This window comes from Pelophylax lessonae (genome assembly GCF_965119305.1).
Source record: "Pelophylax lessonae genome assembly, chromosome: 4".
Classification (NCBI taxonomy): domain Eukaryota; kingdom Metazoa; phylum Chordata; class Amphibia; order Anura; family Ranidae; genus Pelophylax; species Pelophylax lessonae.
The window spans coordinates 46,817,936-46,840,446 of NC_138771.1; the positions used below are offsets into that span (position 1 = coordinate 46,817,936).

The 22,511-nt window shown below is 40.8% G+C and overlaps 1 protein-coding gene across 4 annotated transcripts in view; it reads right to left on the bottom strand.

The window, feature by feature from the left end:
- The window catches only part of NTRK3 (neurotrophic receptor tyrosine kinase 3), a 1,045,167-nt gene that overhangs the window by 569,614 nt on the left and 453,042 nt on the right, over positions 1 to 22,511 (bottom strand). The window lies entirely within an intron of this gene.

Sequence of the window (22,511 nt, forward strand, 5' to 3'; positions counted from 1 at the left end):
AGGTCCTTAACCCATCAGCAGGACTGGTACCTGCTCCTTTGTGCAAGGAGGAACAGGATGAGCACTGCCAGAGCCCTACAAAATGACCTCCAGCAGGCCACTGGTGTGAATGTCTCTGACCAAACAATTAGAAACAGACTTCAATTCATGAGGGTGGCCTGAGGGTCCAACATCCTCTAGTGGGCCCTGTGCTCACTGCCTGGCACCGTGGAGTTCTATTTGCATTTGCCATTGAATACCAGAATTGGCAGGTCTGCCACTGGCACCCTGTGCTTTTTACAGATGAATGTAGGTTCACCCTGAGCACATGTGACAGATGTGAAAGGGTCTGGAGAAGCCATGGAGAACATTATGCTGCCTCTAACATCATTCAGCATGACCGGTTTGGTAGTGGATCAGTGATGGTCTGGGGAGGCATATCATTGGAGGGACACACAGACCATTACAGGCTAGACAATGGCACCCTGACTGCCCTTAAGTATCGGGATGAAATCATTGGACCCATTGTCAGACCCTGCGCTGGTGCAGCTGGTCCTGGGTTCCTCCTGGTGCACAACAATGCTCAGCCTCATGTAGCGAGTGTATGCAGCCAGTTCCTGGAGGATGAAGGATTTACTACCATTGATTGGCCCCCACGCTCGCCTGACCTAAATCCAATAGAACACCTCTGGGACATTATGTTCAGTCCTTCCGACTCGCAAGGTTTCTCCTCAGTCTGTTCAGGTGCTCAGTGATGCCCTGGTCCAGATCTGGGAGGAAATACCCCAGGACACCATCTGTTGTCTTATTAGAAGCATGCCCTATTATTGTCAGTCATGAATACAAGCACATAGGGGCCATACAAACTACTGAGTACCATTTTGAGTTGCTGCAATGAAATTTCAGCAAAATGCATAATTTTTTCACTTTGATTTCTGGGGTGTCTTGGTATTCAGCCCTCTGTAGGGTGATAATTTTTATTTCCATCAAACGATGAGGCATCCGTTCATTCCTAACACATTACCCAGTCCATTCCATATCAGTATAGATATCCAGCATGATATTTTTTCCCATTGAGATCTGATGTGTTTTCAAAGTGTTCCTTTAATTTTTTTGAGCAGTGTACTTACATTAGAAGAAAGCCCTCCAGAGACACTGTCAGAGCTTCCATCTTTCCCCGGTCTTTCTTTTGGGTTTGCAGGCTCTGGTACGAAGCTCTGAAGCTCCGGACCTTCAGAACACATGCACCTCTGACTTCACAAGTTGCATCCAGAATGGATATCTCCTAAACGGTGCCGGTTTAGGAGATATTCATTTTACCTACAGGTAAGCCTTATTATAGGCTTACCTGTAGGTAAAAAAACACTAAGTGGAGTTTACTACAGGTTTACCTGCAAACAAGGAGAGATAGGAAGTGCATCTATTTAAAAATCAGTTCCAAATGTTTGCTGCAGATGTAGAACCTGTTATCTGGAAAAACTAGAGATTTTGACATTTTGAGATAAGAGATTATATCTAAAATAAGTAAATTGGGTTTTCTGTTATGTGCTTTTGCTATGTAGTACTTAGTGTTATTAATCATCAATTGCAAACAAATTGGCTTGTGTTTCCATATTGCTTGTGCCTTCATTACACTGTTTTATCTGAGACTGTAGAAAAAAATAATTGGTGATTTTATTTGTCTTTTTCTTTTTTTTTTCTGCAGAGAAGCAGCAATTTCTATAATGAATAACATAAGTACCTAAAAGCATGTGTCTGTATTATCCATAGCAAATACCCAAATCTTCATTTTTTTATCTGCAAAGGGATAAACTAAGATGACATGTTACCCCAAGAATGCGTGGAGAGTAACATATCACACCCTTTGGTCACATGATGAGGATGATAAATAATGTTATTATTATTATTTAAAAACTGAATGTCATATGAGCAAAAGTAGGTATTGTGTGGCCCTTTTCCCTAGAGTTCTCTTCCTAGATTTACACACAAGTGCCCAGAAATCAGACAGGGAAGATAAAAGGAAAAATGTTATCCCATATTAAAGTGAGATTGAACTCTGGATAAAAATAATAATAAAGAATATATATATATATATATTATTACAGTATACACTTTAATGCCAGAAGTATTGGGATGCCTGCCTCTATACGCACATGAACTTTAATGGCATCCCATTCTTTATACATAGGGTTCAATATTGAATTTGCCCACCCTTTTCAGCTATAAAAGCTTCAACTCTTCTGGGAAGGCTGTCCACAGGATTTAGGAGTATGTCTGTGGGAAAGTTTGTAAGGTCAAGCACTGGTGTTGGACAAGAAGCCCTGGCTCGCAGTCTGCACTCTTATTCATCCCAAAGGTGTTCTACCGGGTTGAGGTCAGGACTCTGTGCAGGCCAGTCAAGTTCCTCCACCCCAAACTCACTCATCCATGTATTTATAGACCTTGCTTTGTGCACTGGTCCAAATCATTTGGTGGAGGGGAGGATTATGGAGTGAGGTTGTTTTTCAGGGGTTGGGCTTGGCCCCTTAGTTCCAGATAAGGGAACTCTTAAGGCATCAGCTTACCAAGACATTTTGGACATTTTCATGCTCCCAACTTTGTGGGAACCGTTTGGGGATGGTCCCTTCCTGTTCCAACATGACTGCACACCACTGCACAAAGAAAGATCAATAAAGACATGGATGAGCGAGTTTTGGGTAGAGGAACTTTACTTGCCTTCACAGAGTCCTGACCTCAACCCGATAGAACACCTTTGGGATGAATTAGAGTGGAGACTGCAAACCAGACCTTCTGTCCAACATCAGTGCCTGACCTCACAAATGAGCTTCTGGAAGAATGTTCAAACATTCCCATAGTTACATAGTTACATAGTAGGTGAGGTTGAATAAAGACGATAGTCCATCCAGTTCAACCTGTGTAGGTGTGTGTGGCCGTAATCAACTCACATACCCCTGAATGTCCTGATACTTGAGATGTACGTCTAAGAGTCTTTTGAAAGCCACCATACTTCCCGCAGAAACCACCTCTTGTGGTAGAGAATTCCACAATCTTGTAGCCCTAACAGTAAAGAACCCCCCACGTTGCCTGAGGTTAAAACGCTTCTCCTCTAATCGCATTGTATGCCCTCTTGTCCTCATGCAATCCCTTCGACTGAACAGCTTTTTTTCTAAGCTGAGATCCCCATTGAGATATTTATAAATTGCTATCATGTCCCCCCCTCAGGCGTCTCTTCTCCAGGGAGAATAAACCGAGCTATTTAACACTCCTAAACCTTGTGGACAGTCTTTTCAGAAGAGTTGAAGAGGTTATAGCTGTTATATAGTTGGATGGGCAGACTCAATATTGAACCCTACGTACAAAGACTGGGATGCAATTAAATTTCATGTGCGTGTAAAGACAAATGTCCCATAACTTTTGGTAATATAGTGTGTGTGTATATATATATATATATATATATATATATATATATATATATGTATATGTATATATATATGTATATGTATATATATATATATGTGTGTGTATATATATATGTATATATATATATATATGTGTGTGTATATATATATATATATATATATATATATATATATATATATATATATATATATATATATATATATATATGTATGATATATATATATATATATATATATATACATATATATATATATATATATATATATATATATATATATATATATATATATATATATATATATATATATACACATATACATGTGTTTGAGCCTTGGGGTGCATACCCGAATACAATAGGCCACTTTTTAACTCTACACCTGATCTAAAGTTGCCTAACCTATTAACATACAGTAATACTTATGAGCTGATATTACAAAAGTTGAGGCTTCCACATACCATCCGAGCTGCAATATGTCTGCTTCTGTTAGACTTTAGTACTAAAAGTCCACCTAAAATATACACCAAATTGAGTATGTAGATTCTCAGCAGAATGACCAGCAGATCAACAATAAAGCGTGATGAAGTTTCTATTTGCAACCTCATTAAAATCACCAAGACAAAAAAAAAAGAATGCGCACAATATTCTTGTCTAAATTAATAAAACCATTACCATTACTATCATTACCATCTCATTTCCCTTATGACCTTATTATGGAAGCCCTTTCCTTAGTTATGCTAAATGAAGCATAGACGAGGTTGGAATATATGCAGCTATGTCTAAACTGGAAGTTTAAAGAAGCCCAAATGGAAAACCGGACCACAAATCAGACAACCTAGACAATATTGGCTTCATTTATGTTAATTGAAATAGCTGACTAATGCTTCTCCATCTCATTAACTTTCACTCATGTGATTTTGATCCCAATGTTAATAATTATTGTGTGAGCCAGCAAAAGACAATAGGGCATCTAGTGCAACTGTCTGAAAATAAGGACGGATAGTCTCTTCCTATTGAGGCCATGAAAGGCTATAGAAAATAAGGTTATAGGCAGCAATCTAATCCATTAGCTTGCTCAGACGTATTCATTCTAACCCGGTTTGCCGTTCTTGATGTGTCATTATTTTTTTTATTTTCTGAGATCACTTGTATGTTCCGTCCTGGCCCATGATAGAATTTGTCCTCCAGTCATTCAAATAAGCGCAGAACTTGCCACTTTAGATGTGATTACCCTTCCCCTGAACCTTTCTGCATCACAGCAGAATTTTTTTTTCAAGTCCTTTTTAAAATAAATTGTGGATATCAATCTTGTGTAAAGAATATGCTGAAAACTGAATAGGAAGTGACTGGGAGCACATATAAAAACACATTTTTAGTAGGGTAATGAAGGGTTTAAGGCAAATTCCAGGGTAAAATTGCGTTCCTAATAATAAGCAACGCAAGTATTTAAATGCCCAAGATGTGATCAACCAAAATCTACTACATGTGGGTATTAGTGCTCCGGATATGAAACTTCCATGTTCTGCATTACACAAAACAGTTTGTGCTTCAACACTAGATATGTACCACTTCACCCCAGTGCCTGTGACTCTCAAGTCTCAACGTCCCACAAGTGTATAGACACACCAGAGATGATTGACCCTTAATAGGAACATGGGTCAGACTGTGCTTTGTATTATCAGGCTCCACCACTATTCCAGTGGGCATGAGACAGACCCCAGCACTTGGGTAAATCTGGACTATATTGCTCCAAGAGATTAACAAAACAATAGGGATAGAAAAAGATGGGGCTTTGCGGGCCAGTGGGAGTAGAAGGATCAGACAAGGAACCGGTTGTAAAACCAAAATTACATTTTATTTGTATAAAGAACAATAAAACCAAGCATGGTCTACCATGCATATGTGATAACAAAAGACTGACATGACATACAGTAGTAAAATCAAACAATTAACGTCACTAATAGTAGAGAAACATGTCCCCAAGAGGGATTGTAACCAAAAAGCAGAGCCTGTATAGGGTGGAAAATGGGTCTCAAGCTGGATTCGGTCACGGTAGGTCCCCAGCAAGCCGACGCGTTTCGCTCAAGGCTTCCTCAGGGCCTGAGAGACCATAACAGACCGATGTTTTCCTTCTTGATAGTGACTTGTACTAGGCGACAAAGCTGTAGCGATACTAATGCTGCTTGGAACAATATTACTTCCGTATTTATCGTAACAGACATCAAAAATATATTTCTTGCATAGGATCCAATGTATTCAGTCCCAGATTGTGTCACCAGGGGCAGGGCTTCTATGGCTATCCCCACTGTAGGTTTATGGGGGGTGGGTCCCGACTCACAGGGTGAAGGTCCTCTCCCTGATATATTCGCCCTTATATATATATTCGCTCCTAGATATAATACATCTAGTATTGTATTACATAGCTTGAATAGGACAGGCAGCACCTTTCTTTCTGTGGTTCAAAGATATGGTGTGTATTTTTCCCCAGCTTAAGGGTCCTTGGTGGCGACACAACTGACCTCTCCTCAGTCTAAGGTAGACTCCAGGCAGGAAAGGGAAACATGCATGTATTTCAATAATATGGACAATACAGTCCTGGGCTGTATAAGCCCTCTATGTCTGGTTCACTAGCAGCCTGCTCCAAGAGGAAAATAGAAAGAGGTCTATGCCAGGACAAAACATGTGAGGCGGGATCACTAAACCCTATGTCACGTCCGGTGACGTCAGTTCCTTCTCGTGAAGCACAAGTTGTTTCTGGAATATGGAACAGTGCTGGCCCGGGATTACCATTCACGCAGGAGAGACTGGGTGCCAGCAGGCAGAATTTTATGTGAGTGTAATGGCATCATTTTTTACCTTTTAGGTTTATTAATAAATGTGTTGCACACTGATGTCCGCCTTGGGGCCTTTCTATTTTCTTGTTGGAGAAATATAATCCAGATTTACCCAAATGTTTGGGTCTGTCTCTTGTCCATTGGAAAAGTGGTGGAGCCTCATATTACAAAGCTCAGTTTGACCCATTTTTTTTATAACAGGTCAATCATCTCTGGTGAGTGTATATGGTTGTGGGGCGTTAAAAATCACAGGCACTGAAATGAAGTGGAACATATGTCTAGTGTTGAAGCACAAACTGCTAATCATTGCCACAAAGACATATTTTATAAAATACAATATTTTACAGTCTCCAAAACAGGAACAAAGATTAAATATTCCAAATGGGTATACCTTTTTCTGTGACAACTGTCTAAAGCTGGCCATAGATGGTTTAAAATTAACCCTGAAAAATTGGGGGAGAACGGTTGAGCTAACCCTTGTGTGCCATAATCCTAACTGTGAACAAAAACAAAAAAAAGGGTTGGTACAACATTGGTTGCACAACAAGAAATTGCGGACTTTAAGGGCACATACTGAACAGGCAAAATTGTTTGATTAAAAACGTTTATATTTTATTGAAAACGTTTTATAAAAGAGAAATCAAAAAGACATATGTGCATCATACAACATATTAAAACCGAACTCAATGGGGAAAAACCTCCATATAAGTTCCAAATGGATATGCAAACATTATACATCATTTGTTACAAGAGGTACGTGTGTTGTACTGGTCTGTAAAGGTCAACGTGTTTTGCATTACTCTTCTTCAGGACCACAGACGATTAAGTACTCTCTCCTGTAATGTAATACACCGAGTCATCCATGGCAGATCAACGGCCAATGGGGGGACTGGACACATTTTGATCCATGCATGGCTAACAACTGATTTCTGTTGAATGGGAATGCTGGAAAACCTTTGGGTTGCAGCCACTGATCATTGTATTCTGACAGCAAAGGAGTCCTGCTGTCAAACTACAATGGCACGGCAGGGAAAAATCCTTCATCCATTGTGTGGATGGAGGAATCCGTTCCATTTTTTGATCAGCCCGCTGGTAGATCAAAAATCAAAGAAAGAGCCATATAGTTTCCTTTTCAATTTTTGTTGTAGCTCTAACACAGGAAGTGAAGCAAGGTCTCCCTGATGATATACGGACAGCAAGCAAACTGATATGGGTGGATTTTTAAACATTTGAAATGGGTCCCCTGAAAAGGTGAAATAGTACTTCTTTAGAAGATGTATTACTCTACTACTCACTCTGGCACTGGCATCTTCTCCCCTCTGCTTTGGCTTTCGGGTGGTCTCACAGATTCATCACGTACAATGCAGGGCTATTAACCCTACAATTTACATGGAGGAGGCATGTGTGCAACTGTGCTCAGGCACATCCTAGAGAGGAAGCTTTTCAGGCATAATCACATGGATGGAGGGAACCTAAAGAAGCCAGGAGTAAGGGTCACCTAGATATAATTAGCACCTAACCTTTGCAGTGGAGGAGGGGGGCACTGCAAGGGTGTTTTTTTTTTTTTTTTTTTGCCTGGAATTTAGCTTCAAGCAGACCTTAACCAAAAACTGCCACTGTTATCCTTCTTGCCTTTTCCCAAATCTAGTGAGAAATCACAGATATTTTTCTTTTTTTGGGGAACAAGTACCTTTTTTTGAGAGTACCTGCACCTATTTCTTTATTCCTCACCAAGTGAGGACCATGTAATCTAGGCCCACTCCTCCACAACATCACACGTCATGCCATATATCCCAGGAGGCTGCAGGACTTGTCTCACTGCCAACCGCTATCTCACATATGGGCAGTAAGGGAGCCAACCCACCTCCTTCCACCACGCCATAACGTCCGTAGGACTGCTCTTCGAGCACCCCTTGATCTCACACATGCACAGTGGGGAGCTGGCTGTAAGTCTTACGGAAGCTACATCCAGCTCTGAATTCCAAGATGGCAGCACTGGGGATCAGCAGCACTGAGAAGAATCAGTTTTGGGGAAGCCAAGCTTGGATACCATTTATAGGCTGTTAAGAATATGTTTCTTAAAAGTCAGCAGCTACAGTACTTGAGGCTGCAGACTTAAAGGGGTTCAAAAGTCTAAAAGATTTTTTTTTTTACCTTACTGAATTCTGTGCATTAAGGTAACAAAACATCCCACTATTTGTCCTAGCCCCCCAGTCTCTAAACATTTACCTGGCTCGTCTCACCACTCTAGCACTGTCTCTGGCTCCAACTTTATTCCCCCAACTTCCTGCCTTTACAGGAGAACCTGAGGGCAGTGGAGCCAAATGCTCTTGCTACTGTCAAACAAACTTATGAGAGGAGGGGGCAGGGGTGTGACTTGTTGGCTCTGTGTGTATCTATGGATCCACACAGCCCAGCTTAGGAGCATGCATGAAGCTGGTTAGCAGCCAGCTTGCTAAGGAGGCACCTAGAGGGTGAAAGTGACCACACCGGCGGGGTTAATGCAGAAGATGGTTAATTTCTGTGCAATATCATTGCACACAGCAGGTAATTACAACCTCTTATTTTATAAAAGAAAAAAAAATGGACTTTAATATCACTTTCATTTTCCAAAACCAGTGTAAAGTTCCCCTTTAATCATTCCCTACTTTATCAAGAATTGAAAATACCAGTTTTGACTATACATACACATTAAAGCCAAACTCTAGGGTCAAAGAATGAACTCTATCCAAGTGCAGGAAAGGTCACCATTTAAAGCTGGGAAGACCTTGTTGCTTCGCTCTACCTGTGCAAATCACAGGGTAACGCCACAAGAAAACTAAAGGTGAAATATTCTACATAACTGGGTTCAAATATCATGTTCTTTTTAAATTTCCTTCTTAACAACGAAACCTCTTTTATCAAGTCAAGCAGTGTTAGCAAGCAAAAGCTGTCAGCTACCCAGCAGACCTCTGTGAAGGTACAGCTTACCCTTCATGGTAAAATTAACACATACAGTTTGTCACGCAGCAGAGAACGCTTGAAGAGCGTAACCTGTCAAGTGTTCTGCTAATATGCAGGACAACAGCAGTTAGATCTTCTTCTATAGCGTGTTTTGGCTCCGGAGTACAACATTTACTACAAACACACCGTCCCCGGAGCTTTCCTCAACAAGGTCAAATAGGTCATCTAATTTGAAGCAGCAGCACCATGATAGACTTAGTTAGACCTGGGAGATGTCTTGTTGTTTCTTTAGAATAGCTTTGTCAGCTCTGCTACTTCTGGGCTTTCCCTGTCTCTTCTTATGTGTGCAGCAATAATGCCTCTACCTGCGGTGTTTTATTTCTGTCATTACAGGTAGCGTTTCTCTCACTTTGAAAACACCAGGGGACTTTGCTGCGGTGGAGAATGTGCTCAGCTTTGGATGAGAACCGGATCCCGCTCATCTTCCTCCCATAATGTAGAGGTCATATTGATTAAGGCTGTGAGGTTGCTTCACGGCACAATTGATTCCATGTTTGTTATTTTTGCATAACAACACTTAGCATTGATTTTAGGTGATAAAGTGCTGTTCTACTTATCAGATTTGTGTCATATTTTTTGGTGCATTAGCAAGGAACAATAAATCAGGGTTATGTTACTGGGAACAAATGGCACAGGCGGCATCATTTTGTTCCTAAGTAAATGGTGTCCTAACTTAATTACCAACATCAGCATTCTGTATAGCAGATAATAACATGTCAGTGGAACAGGGTGACCAGAACTTAGCACGCTGTTATCTACCTCTGTGAAATAGTTCCCCAGTGTGGCTGCACCTATTATACAGAATTCTTAGAAACACATCGATGCATCAGTAAATTGGAAAACAAATCCGAGTCCATATAAAGTTCGTGAAACCAGGTGCTAAGAGTCAGAAGTGAATTTAAATCAAGATTCCAACACCATAAACAAAAAGGAATTGGCAACACTCCAGGTTGAGTCAAAATCCAGATTTATTGACTGGACATCCAAATTATGACAATCGTGACAAGGTAGACGCGTTTCACACACTGACTGTGTGCTTAATCATTACTTGTAATGATTAAGCACACAGTCAGTGTGTGAAACGCATCTACCTTGTCACGATTGTCATAATTTGGATGTCCAGTCAATAAATCTGGATTTTGACTCAACCTGGAGTGCTGCCAATTCCTTTTCCCTTATCAAGTTTTCACGGAGGCGAGCCGGGGGATGCACCGGTGTGAGTCATCAGGCAATTACACCACCTTGAGCAGTGAGTCCTTGTCTCTTCAATTCCAACACCATAGATGGAAGCCCAAATCCTGGAAGAACCACGTGCTTATGTGTAGTAATTCCCTTACCGGAACATTAGACCTCCGATTAAGGAAGGTCAAATGGGCATGGATCACAGAAAACGCCAAATCAGGTAGGGGCCACTCAGGTATCTGGCACCAGGTTCCTCACGGTGAGCTCATCATTGGTAACGTGTCCTCACACATTCATGCTCCATGCATAATGGATAGAAATATTCCTTCAGAAATCTCTTTCCACCACAACAATATCCTTCTAGCCATACTATCTCAGTCAGCCTTGTCTGTGTTCCAATCAGCAGCACTGCTCCTCCTACCGAAGGAGACACAGGACAGAGTGGTTCAGCAGCAGACACATTGCCTATATAGATAAAGGGATATTTCTATCCATTATGCATGGAGCATGAATGTGTGAGGACACGTTACCAATGATGAGCTCACTGTGAGGAACCTGGTGCCAGATACCTGAGTGGACCCTACCTGATTTGGCATTTTCTGTGATCCATGCCCATTTGACCTTCCTTAATCGGAGGTCTAATGTTCCGGTAAGGGAATTACTACACATGAGCACGTGGTTCTTCCAGGATTTGGGCTTCCATCTATGGTGTTGGAATCTTGATTTCATTTCACTTCTGACCCTTAGCACCTGGTTTCATGGACTTTATATGGACTCTGATTTGTTTTCCAATTCACTGATGCATTGATGTGTTTCTAAGTGTTTGGCGCTGTACTTTTCTACTATTATAATTTCCTGGTTTGATAACACCTTTGTATGAGCAGCCTTCTTTTGTTTATCAAGCATGGCTATCCTCCTTTTTCTTTATTATACAGAATTGCCAATGTTTATGTTCCCATTTCCACCCACATGTAGTATTTCCATCAGAAACAAAAGCTACTTTTTCCTGTTTTTTTGTTTTCTATGCTCTGTCCTCCTACAGATACCTTGCAAATATCTATCCAGCTTGGAAGCTTTTTTCCATTGAAATAGCATGCAGGAACTGGTCAGTCTACACCAGTGATGGCGAACCTTGGCACCCCAGATGTTTTGGAACTACATTTCCCATGATGCTCATGGACTCTGCAGTGTAGTTGAGCTTCATGGGAAATGTAGTTCCAAACATCTGGGGTTCCAAGGTTCGCCATCACTGGTCTATACCTATTATTGCCTTACATACATGCACAACTACAATTATCCAATTCCATTTTTTCCCAGTATTCTTATAGATGTCATCACTATGAAAAAATTTATTTTAATTGAAATATAGAGGTACAGTAAATACTATTATACACGTTAAGATCTGACCTGCTTCCCCTAAGATCTGCTTCAATTACTTTATTTTTAGTTTTATTTAATTTGTATCTACTATTATTATTTTTGCTCATTGCAATTAGGATGAATATGATTAATATTCTTTATGATGATTACTATTATCATTATGTTTCACCAATATTATTAATTTTTGACATATGATATTTAGAGTTCTCTTTTAGCATTAGAACATACAGTATATACATGTTGGCTTTTTTGCATTTTTGATTTTATGTCTCACTTTTTTATATTTGTTTTATTGTGTTTTTTCTCACGTTTGTCTGATAGCCCTGAAGAAGTGAGTCCTTTCCCCTGAAACGTGTTGGCTTTGATGTAGTTCATGTACTTGCCAATATTACCAATAAATACATTTTACCTACTTTCAAATCCACATTCTTTTGGACACAGGGCACTCCTCCCTTCCTACTTTTCCTATTCAACAAGTGGAAACGACCAAAGGGCCATACCAAAAAGGCAGCAGCCCAAACCCCAAGAAGTTTAATTACAATCACTTAGGACTGGGCATAAACTACACAAGGGATTCCTTCCTACTTGCTCACGCAACCACCCATCCATGACCAGTGACTGGTTCAGTCAGTCCACTGTGGTCCAATGAGAAGCCTATGTTTAAAGAAGAATTCCAGGTATGGATATTTCTACATAGTTACATGGGTCCAGCTTGGACCCATGTAACTGTATACTGTATATACCCTACTCTTATCCTTTGGACCCAGTGCTGTCTCAATAAAAAAGTCCCAGTTCAGTTCCACAAAATATGTATCCTACAAGAGGTTTGTATCTCTTCATGCATATGATGTACCAGATCCTTACCAGATTGAATGACCCACAGAGCAGAATTGGGTCTAATAAAGCATTTTTCAAAGAATCTGTGTCTTCAGTGATAGATTAAATTGTTCTCCCTTCTCATCACATGTATCCCCCAAAAAAAGAAAACTCATAGCGTAATATGCTCTTGAGCAATGCAATATGCCATATACTAATGTGCTCACATGTGTAAGTGACAACATGCTATACACCATCATGTGACTTGTGTCTTCTTCATTCCCCCATTGCTCAGCAAGTGATGTCTAACGCACGTGGCGGAACCAGGAGGATTTAATCTATCAGTGAAGTCACAATTTGTTTGAAAAAGGCTTTATTAGACCCAATTTTATTCTGTGTTTCATTCAATCTGGCAAGGATCTGGCACACAATAAGCAGGAAGAGATATACACACCTGTTGGAGGATATATAATATTTTGTGGAATGGAATTGAGAATTATTTATTGAGTCCAAAGGATAAGAGTGTTCTTTTATCGCCAGGGAGCCTGTATATTTATCCAGCTACTGGGAGGCTGATTTTTGGGACACTTGTACGCTGATAAGATTGGATCAATATATATATATATATATATATATATATATACTATACCTGTGGGACCACTCTAGAAGCTGGAAATCACTGTAGAAGACACCATTACTACAGTGATCTCCACTAGCTTTCAGGTCCTGTGCTGAGCGACTGCCCTGCTGCATTCCGAACACAGGAGCTCAGCCACTGGAAATGGGCACAATTTAGAGAATGCTTTGATTGAGTGGTGAATGTGATGTAATTGCCCCACCTCTCCACCTCATCCAATCAGAGAGTGTTTTGCAATCATTGAAATATTGAAAAGTGATCTCTGAATTGCACCTGTGCCTAGCAGCCGACCTCCTGTGTTCAGAATGCAGCAAGGCAGATGGAGGCTGGTGCAGATCACTAGAGTAGTGGTGTCTACTACAATGATTTTCAATTTTCACAGGGATTCCACAAGTATGGCACATAAATATTTATATAGGTCCAAGCTGATAAAAATGTAAAAATATCCAAACCTGGAATTCTCTTTTAGGTATTGTTTTGGGTGTCAATTTGGTTTGTGGGTTGCCCTGCCATCTGCAGGACAGATTAGGGATGACGATGGTGTCAGGACGTGAAGTGGTGGGCTTGTGTGTGGGAAACAGAGCACAACATTTTAATATAATGGAGACACAGTGGTGCAGGGGCCTTTTTGGGAAACTTGTGTAAAGATGAACTTACCCTTTAAACCTAAGGAAAAAAAAATGATAGCATTGCAGCGTACTGGCCCTTCGATGTGGTGGCTGCATTCATTTTCTTTTTTCAAATTTTTTTCCCCCCTTTATTTTAACCTGGTAATACTACCTTTACCATCGTACTGTGCAGCGCTGTCACCCTAGGACAAGGAGTGTTTTAGAACTATAGAACACCTCCCTCTCTTTTCTGTAGCTTGTATTCCACGGGAAAAAAAAAAGAGAACAATGGTATCTGATAACAGTCCAGAGACAGAGAGCACAGGAACTTACCAACCCATCTACAGTATGTATAAATATTGTGTATATACAGTATATATATATACTATATATATAATATATATATATATATATATATATATATATATATATATATATATATATATATATATATATATATATATATATATATATACTCTATATACTAGATAGATAGATAGATAGATAGATAGATAGATAGATAGATAGATAGATAGATAGATAGATAGATAGATAGATAGATAGATAGATAGATAGATAGATAGATAGATAGATAGATAGATAGATAGATAGATAGATAGATAGTTTGTATATATATATTTTTTTCTTGTCGAGAAGGTATAATAGAACACTTTCCATGATAAATTCAACAGGCCAAGGTGGAACAAATAAGTGTAGCACTCTTCTGGGTAGGTTGCTGGATAGGTTAGGTAAAATGAGTTATTTTTTTGGCTCCCCTGTAATCAGTGTAGCAGCTTGTGATTGCTTTGGGCTATTCTGGGTTTCACGGGCTGCAGGCTTAATTGCTTCCCCCTGTCCTCTGGAGGATTCCAGAATATAGTGGGTTGAGATGAAGCATATTAACAGCCTAAATAATTATGTTGTCCCAGCCAATGCCTGTGGGAGGGTGCCCAGTAGGTGGCTAGGGAGTGCATAAATAGGCTGGAGTCTGGAACAGCTCTGTTCTTGTCCAGGAGGGGAAGTTCCCCACCTAAAGAGCTACAGCTCAGCTGAAATCCTAACTATGCCCATCAAGGTCCCAGCTATGCTAAAGCTGTGGGGACTGTTTGCTGAAAGTCTCTGGAATTAATCCAAGGATTTCACTGAGAATTCGGTCTGGAGAGTTCACTGGGCAAATATCTGACTGATATTGGAAGAAGGCATCCAAGTATCCAGGAACATTGTGAGTACAGACATGAGTGCAGGACCCTAGTGACTGTTGCTATCACTTGTTTATCAGTACAAGTGCTTGCCTGGCCTGTGATATTTCTGATGATGTCTCAGTGCTGTCTATTTTCTGGGCCGCCGCTAAAGGGACAGTTCTAAGGAGTAGTGACAAAGTGAGGAGCATCCCTGCATTACTAAATAATTATGTTGTCCCAGCCAATGCCTGGGTGAGGATGCCCAGTAGGTGGCTAGGGAGTGCATAAATGGGATGGAGTCTGGAACAGCTCTGTTATTGTCCAGGAAAGGGAGTTCCCCGCCTAAAGGGCTACAGCCCAGCTGAAATTCTACCTAAGCCCATCAAGGTCCCAGCTATGATAAAGCTGTGGGGACAGTTTGCTTAAAGTCTCTGGAAATAATCAAAGGATTTCACTGAGGATTCCATCTTCACTGGACAAATATCTGACTGATATTGGAAGATTGGAAGGATCCTGGTGACTGTTGCCATCACTTGTTTATCAGTACTAGTGCTTGCCTAGCCTGGGATATTTCTGATGATGTCTCAGTGGTGTCTATTTTCTGGGCCATTACTAAAGGGACTGTTCTAAGGAGTAGTGACAAAGTGAGGAGTGTCCTTGCATTACTGTCCAGCATTATTGGAGCATCCCGCAGCTCCCTGAGCCCTATCCAAGTTTATTCAGCAAGACTTTTAAAAGAAGGCAACCCCTAGGCCTTTTCATTGAGCCAGAACTAACTGTTGGTCTGGTTGCCGCTGCACTAATCTGGGAATGGAACCTGTAGCAAATTAGCAGACCCTTTCGGGGGGGAGCTCTACAGGAATATATTATTAGACATAAAGTATTATGAAATCCAGGACCCTACATTCACTACATCTGGTCTCCCACAGTACACAGAACATGGAAATGCAATAATTTTAGTAAATATATACTGCTAAATATCTTTTCTCATCAGCAGTATATAGTCTTGTGACTTCTAGTGTTTGGTTAAAGCTTCTAGGAGCAGTTTTTATTTTCCCCTGATTGTCCTATGATTACAGGCTGCTGGATAACTGTATTTTCTCATTTCATGTAATAGATTGAATACTACAGAATGTAAGTATACAGCTACAAAATATTATACAAGTACCATCATTCATTAGATCCTATTTACTTTGCAAGGTTTGGTTTATCTGCTTTCTTTCTCTAAGTGATAGATGCACCTAATTTAACTTGATTAAGGGATTTTGTCAGCTATATTTAAGTCATTATATTTTAATACCAGTAATTGGCACAACTTATAGTTTTTCTGGTACAATCAGTAAAAAGATCAGTGGGGGTTGTAAGGTTGAATAGAATTTTAATGACAGTTTTTGCTTGTCTACATATATATTACCCAACAATGTCTCAAAGTAAGTTCAATATCCTTTAGTGAAATATGGAATCGATTTAACATCTCGTTTTTGTTTGAAATAAGCATTCAACACTTTATCAATAATTCAGGAACCTGTATTCTGCAAGCCCTTATTTTCCTGTCAAAGAGGTCTACGTCTCCTGAAGAGGTTAGAAGATGTATCTCACGGGATCTTTAAAATTGCAGCTACTTAACCGGCTTGGTGACAAATGGATCTGCAGTGCACGGCTAAGCAATGGAGTGTTAGATTGCCTAGTCTTTAGCTGGTTAGGAAGGCTCCCCAAGCACTAAAACCTGTCACCAACTTTACTGACAGAGAAACTATATTGGAATTTCAAAAGTCTCATTCTCTGTATCTGATGACAGATTTTATTTTTGGATCATTTTCACAACTAAGGGTTCTCATCGCCACACTCATATTGTATCCGATATATTCCTGTATATTACCAAAGTTTCTACTGAGAGAAATGGGAAACTTTATAGAATATGACCATTGCAGCTGGAAATTTAATTTATATGGCTATTTACAGGCATGTGATTTCCAGTGGTGCTACACCACAACTTAAAGTTACAGAAAAATCCAGATTGACTGTTATAAAGTGCTGCAACTTTCCATAGTAGGCAGCATTGGGTCACCTAGAGCAATGTTTCTCAACTCCAGCCCTCAAGTACCCCCAACAAGTCATGTTTTCATGGTTTCCCTCAGGTGAAACGGCTGTGGCAGTGAAACTGATCAAATCAAAGCTCCTAGTTCACTCCCTGGTCATCTCGTGCCTCGACTACTGCAATTCCCTTCTCATTGGCTTACCTCTACATAGGCTATCCCCCCTTCAATCCATCATGAATGCTGCCCCCAGGCTCATCCACCTCACCAATCGCTCAGTGTCCGCTGCTCCTCTCTGTCAAGCCCTCCACTGGCTTCCGCTCACCCAACGAATTAAATTCAAAATACTAACAACATCTTACAAAGCCATCCACAACTTAGCCCCCAGCTACATCACTAGCCTAGTCTCAAAACACCAACCAAATTGCTCTCTTGGGCAACCTATACAATGGTGCAAAGCAAAAGAACGACATTTTTTCTTGAACATGTTTGTTTTTTTATCATAGATTATGTTTAAAGCAGGCATGTCCAACCTGCGGCCCGGGGGCCACATGTGGCCCAGAACCCCAGGCAATGCGGCCCACTGCCCACAGACAATTTTTTTTTTGCTGGGGAGGAAGGAAGTTGGGTCGGGGGCATGGCCACAGTGGCTTCCAACTAACGGTAGGCAAAGGCTGCCTCAGAGGGGAGGGGGGGGATTGACAAGCATGTGCAGTGTTTCTGACTCCTACCACCATGACCACTTCAAATCACTGAAGTGGTCATGGTGGTTAGAGTGTTCCTTTAATATCTCTCAGAAGAAGTAAACCTCTGTATACTGATTCCATTTAATTTGATCATCCTCTAGTTGTGTTAAATTAGTGGTGCGCCGGTGCGGGAAGGGTGCGGTGGCATTTTATTACTTATATACCTTAACTATAGCATATATTTTATATGCGGCCCAAGAAAATTTCTCTACACTCAATGTGGCCCAGAGAAGCCAAAAGGTTGGACAACCATGGTTTAAAGGAACTATAGTCCAAGATCCCTGAAGAAGAGACTATATACTTTTATCGAAACGCGTAGGGTCTTTTGGACCAATTTCAGGTTCTTTCAAGCCAAGTCTGTCACACCCAGATTTTGTTTAGTCGCCATTATTTTAAGGTCACGCTCTGTATGTCTATTTTTTTGTTCAATGTATTTATATTATTAAATAAAGTATATTTTTTGATACATTTTGGAGTTATCACCCGTTATAGTCCTATTTAGGGGGTCCTATCCTCTTTGTGCAACTACCCAGTTTAGGGATGAGGGTTTTTTAACTCCTTTATTTCTCTCCTTTGAACCCAACCTCCATACCAATTTGTGAATCGCTCTCTTCGTTCCTCTCAAAACCTCCTGCTCTCTAGCTCCCTCATCACCTCATCCCATGCTCGCCTCCAGGACTTTACCAGAGCATCACCAATCCTATGGAACTCCTTACCCTTATCTGTCCGATTATCTCCTACTCTATTAGCTTTTAGACGATCTCTGAAAACCCTCCTCTTCAGATAAGCCTATCCTACCCACACCTGACAACTGTACCTCCATTTTCTCCATCAGCTCATCCCCCACAGCTATTGCCTTTTGTTTCACTTGACCCCCCTTCTAGATTGTAAGCTCTAACGAGCAAGGCCCTCTAAATCCTCCTGTATTGAATTGTATTGTAACTGTTTTGTCTTCCCTCACATTGTAAAGTGCTGCGCAAACTATATAAGCGCTATATAAATCCTGTATAATAATAATAATAATAAATCACCTGTGCAAAATAATAGAAAGCCTGAAAACATGACCTGTTTGGGGTACTTGAGGACTGGAGTTGAGAAACATTGACATAGAGTTTAATTGCTCTGTGGTGCATGAATTGACTAAAGTGGGGTACACACTATAAGAAAACGAGCAAACGATTGTCCAATTTTCCTAGTTTTTTCACAGCAAATCAGAACCGATGAAAGAATTTACTTACGAAAATTCGTACAAAAATTCTCGTACGACAAAGGCTTTTTTGTTGTTTTTTGTTTCTGATCATGCACAGTCTTTCTTTTCTGATTTTTCTTGTACAAAAATTTGATGAAAATGGTACACATTAAACAAAAATCGTTTCTTTTTTCCCATACGAGAAAAATTTTGGATATTTTCCCTTCGAGAATTTTCGTAAAAAATTCTGAATCGTCTGTAGAAAGTTCTGTACACACTATACGAAAATCGTACGAAAATTCTTTGGGCGAAAATGTTCACCCTATTTTCTTATAGTGTGTATGAGCCTTAAGTTTAAAAAGTATTGTTAGGTTTATGATAGCGCTGGACTGGTATGGATGAGAATTATGGATGAGATGTAAATCCATAAAGAGTTGTTCTTTGGAGGAGATAAACTTGTGATAATGGCGGTTTGTAGACCTGGTTGGAGTCCTTGGCTGCTGTCACTCTGGGAGATCGCTCCCAGCAGAAGATAAAATCCATGTTATGTGGTTAGGAGCACCTAAACCTGAAGTGGAACTAAACCCCCCATCCTTTTTGGCTAAGGAGATGCCATCTTAGCCACTGTTTGATCTGCAATTGCTATGAAGCTGCACATGAAATCAGTTATGACTCCAGCCATTTGATGGTTTGACAGTTTGGTTAAAAGCACAAGCAAATGTGACAGTTAGCTTTCCCAGGAGGCCTGCAATGTAGTTTTTTTTTTTTTTTTAAACCCTTAAATTGATGGGATAAGTTCCACTTTAAAGCGGAGTTCCACCCAAAAGTGGAACTTCCGCTTTAGGGAGTCCTGACCCCCCGACATGCCACATTTGGCATGTCATTTTTTGGGGGGGGAGCGGGTACCTAGTTTTGACAGGTACCCGCTCCCACTTCCGCTCGGAGCGCCGCGGCGCCCTGAGCGGAAGTTCTCCTCTCCCCCTCCCTCCCTGCAATCTTCTGGGACACGTCAGAGGTCCCAGAAGATTGCCGGCCAATCACGGCGCGCAGCGCGACTCGCGCATGCGCAGTGGGTACCCGGCTGTGAAGCCGCAAACTGTAACAGCCGGGTGCCCACAGCAGTGATGCCGGCGCCGAGGGAGAGGATCGAGGCTTCCGGCGGCCGCATCGCTGGACCGTTGGACAGGTGAGTAAATGGCTGGAACTCCGCTTTAAGCTGGCCTTACACCTGTAGAATTTAATTTGAAAGATGTAGTTTTCAGAATGTCCATTCACTTATTAGAGAGTTTAAGGGGAGATTCAAATTTCAATTTAGATTAGAGTGATTGAAGACATTTTAGGGCAAAGAGGGAATATGTTTGTCAAATCTAAAAAAACGAAACATTTCCTTGAATTCGCTCCTGGCAGGAAACAATGCTAAAGCTTAATCCAGATAATAGATCCAGATGTAGAACGTTTGTTCTATGAAAATCGAGACATCGATATAGTACTAGAACAAAAATGTGCTTGAAATTGGTCCATAAAGGCACAATCGAATGCTCGGATGAACAATTTTTATACTTTCTCGCCTGACTTTATGAACAAAATTCTACAAGTGTAAGGCCAGGTTAAGTCAGCTGCCCTCACTGCGATCAGATCCTGATGATACTCAGCCCTAATAAAGGAAAGAAAGATATTTTCTTCCCAATACCATTACACAATATAACTACTGTAAATTCCTGAAGAAGGGAGGAGTCCAGTTCCCCCAAAATGTGTTAGAGGAATCTTACATTTCTGTTCACATAAACAATTCATATGAATCCCCAAGTGAGATGACTGTTTCTCACTAGGTGTTCCTAGCCACATGTCTTAGTTCACAAGATGGCTGTAAAACCAACCATGTGAAGGCTGAAGTGAGGAATTGCAAGGTATATGAACTAGTGAAGGGAAGGATCACTGGGAAAGCAGAATAACGTAGAACTATGATGCTCAAGCCCTATAATATAAAGTATGGCTACAACTCCAAAAAAGGGTCCATTCTATGTAAGTTTGTGGAACACCATATACATTACCATTCTTAAATTAATGTTGGCTTAACAAAGTCACTTTGTCTTATTTTCCTTTAATCTGTAGGCTCCTAATATAGGTAAGTACTCTCGCACCCTAACGCAAGCTAACTTTTTCACAGCCTAAGAAATTATAGTTCCCTGTTGTTCCTTCTTTAAGCCTCCTTACTTGTTAAGCTGGGTAGTCCTCAATCCTCGGCACAAAATTGGGCAATGACTTCCCTGATTCAGATATAGCCAAAAAACTATGTATGGGACTAAATAACGTTCTTAAACTAACCCCTTGTGAACAATGGAGAGAAACGCAATTAAAAATAGTACATAGGGCATTCCTTCCTTTCACTACGGACAAAAACAATCCACTCGCAAGCCAGCGCCCACACTGCAAGTCACCAAGACCTTCCCTCTCGCATCGTTTTTGGACATGCCCTTCCATTGACTCCTTTTGGACTCAAATCATCACCTTTATCTACAAAAGCACTCGTACACTTCTACCAAGAGACCCTTCCCTTCTTTTCGGATTCCGGGACAAGAATTTGTGTCTTGGGCCCCTAGTGGCAAACTCCAACGTCAAGGATTGGATCTTAATCCGTCTCCTCTCAGCACGCAAAACAATTTTACAGAACTGGATCTCCCCCCCAGACCCTTCTGTTCAGCAAACCAAACAGGAGCTGACAAGATTACTCTATAGGGAGAAGTACAATACCAATTTTTAACCACCTCTTGTCTAGGCAGCGTTTCCTAGACCGTTGGCAACTGTTCATGGAATCGACTCTATCAACATCCGATATTCAGCTTCTCTGCCAAACGACCAACTACACATTTAGCTCATGCCCATCTTAAAGTTCCATACATTGGCTCTCAAATGACCTCTATGCACTCTAATATTGGCCTTCTTTGGACTTTTACTCCTTAGCACCCCCCCCCCCCCACAAGATCCATCCAGTTGACCTCTCAACCATTCTTTCACGGCAGTTTCCTTCCTCTCCCTTTGTGTTAATTTTCTTATTCCTTTTGCTCATTTGGTTATACTCACTAACCTTGTTCTTCCACTACCAATGTTTGTTCGCTTAAGTACAACTATTGTTTTATTCTGTACAGGCAGTTCGGGTCATTTTACCCGCCGCTATGTTTTTTTACACTTAAAATCCAATAAAATGTTTTCAAAAAAAAAAAAAAAAGCTGGGTAGTCCTCAATCCATATACTCACCTGCCCAGTGCATCCAGTGTTGTCCTAGTGTAATGAACTGCTCAGGTGTCACAGTCTGGGACCTGCATCACCATCTTGGTCCTCCTAGGCCAGCTGCCTCTTTTAGATTCAGGCAGCCAGCCTACAAACATGCATGCCAGCTCCACTGACTGGCCACTCTGTGTTGTACTCCTGCAGCCTCCTGGGATATCTCTAGAGGCTTTGGGAGAAGGGATGCCTCATTCTTACCTAGGTGAGAATAATGTTG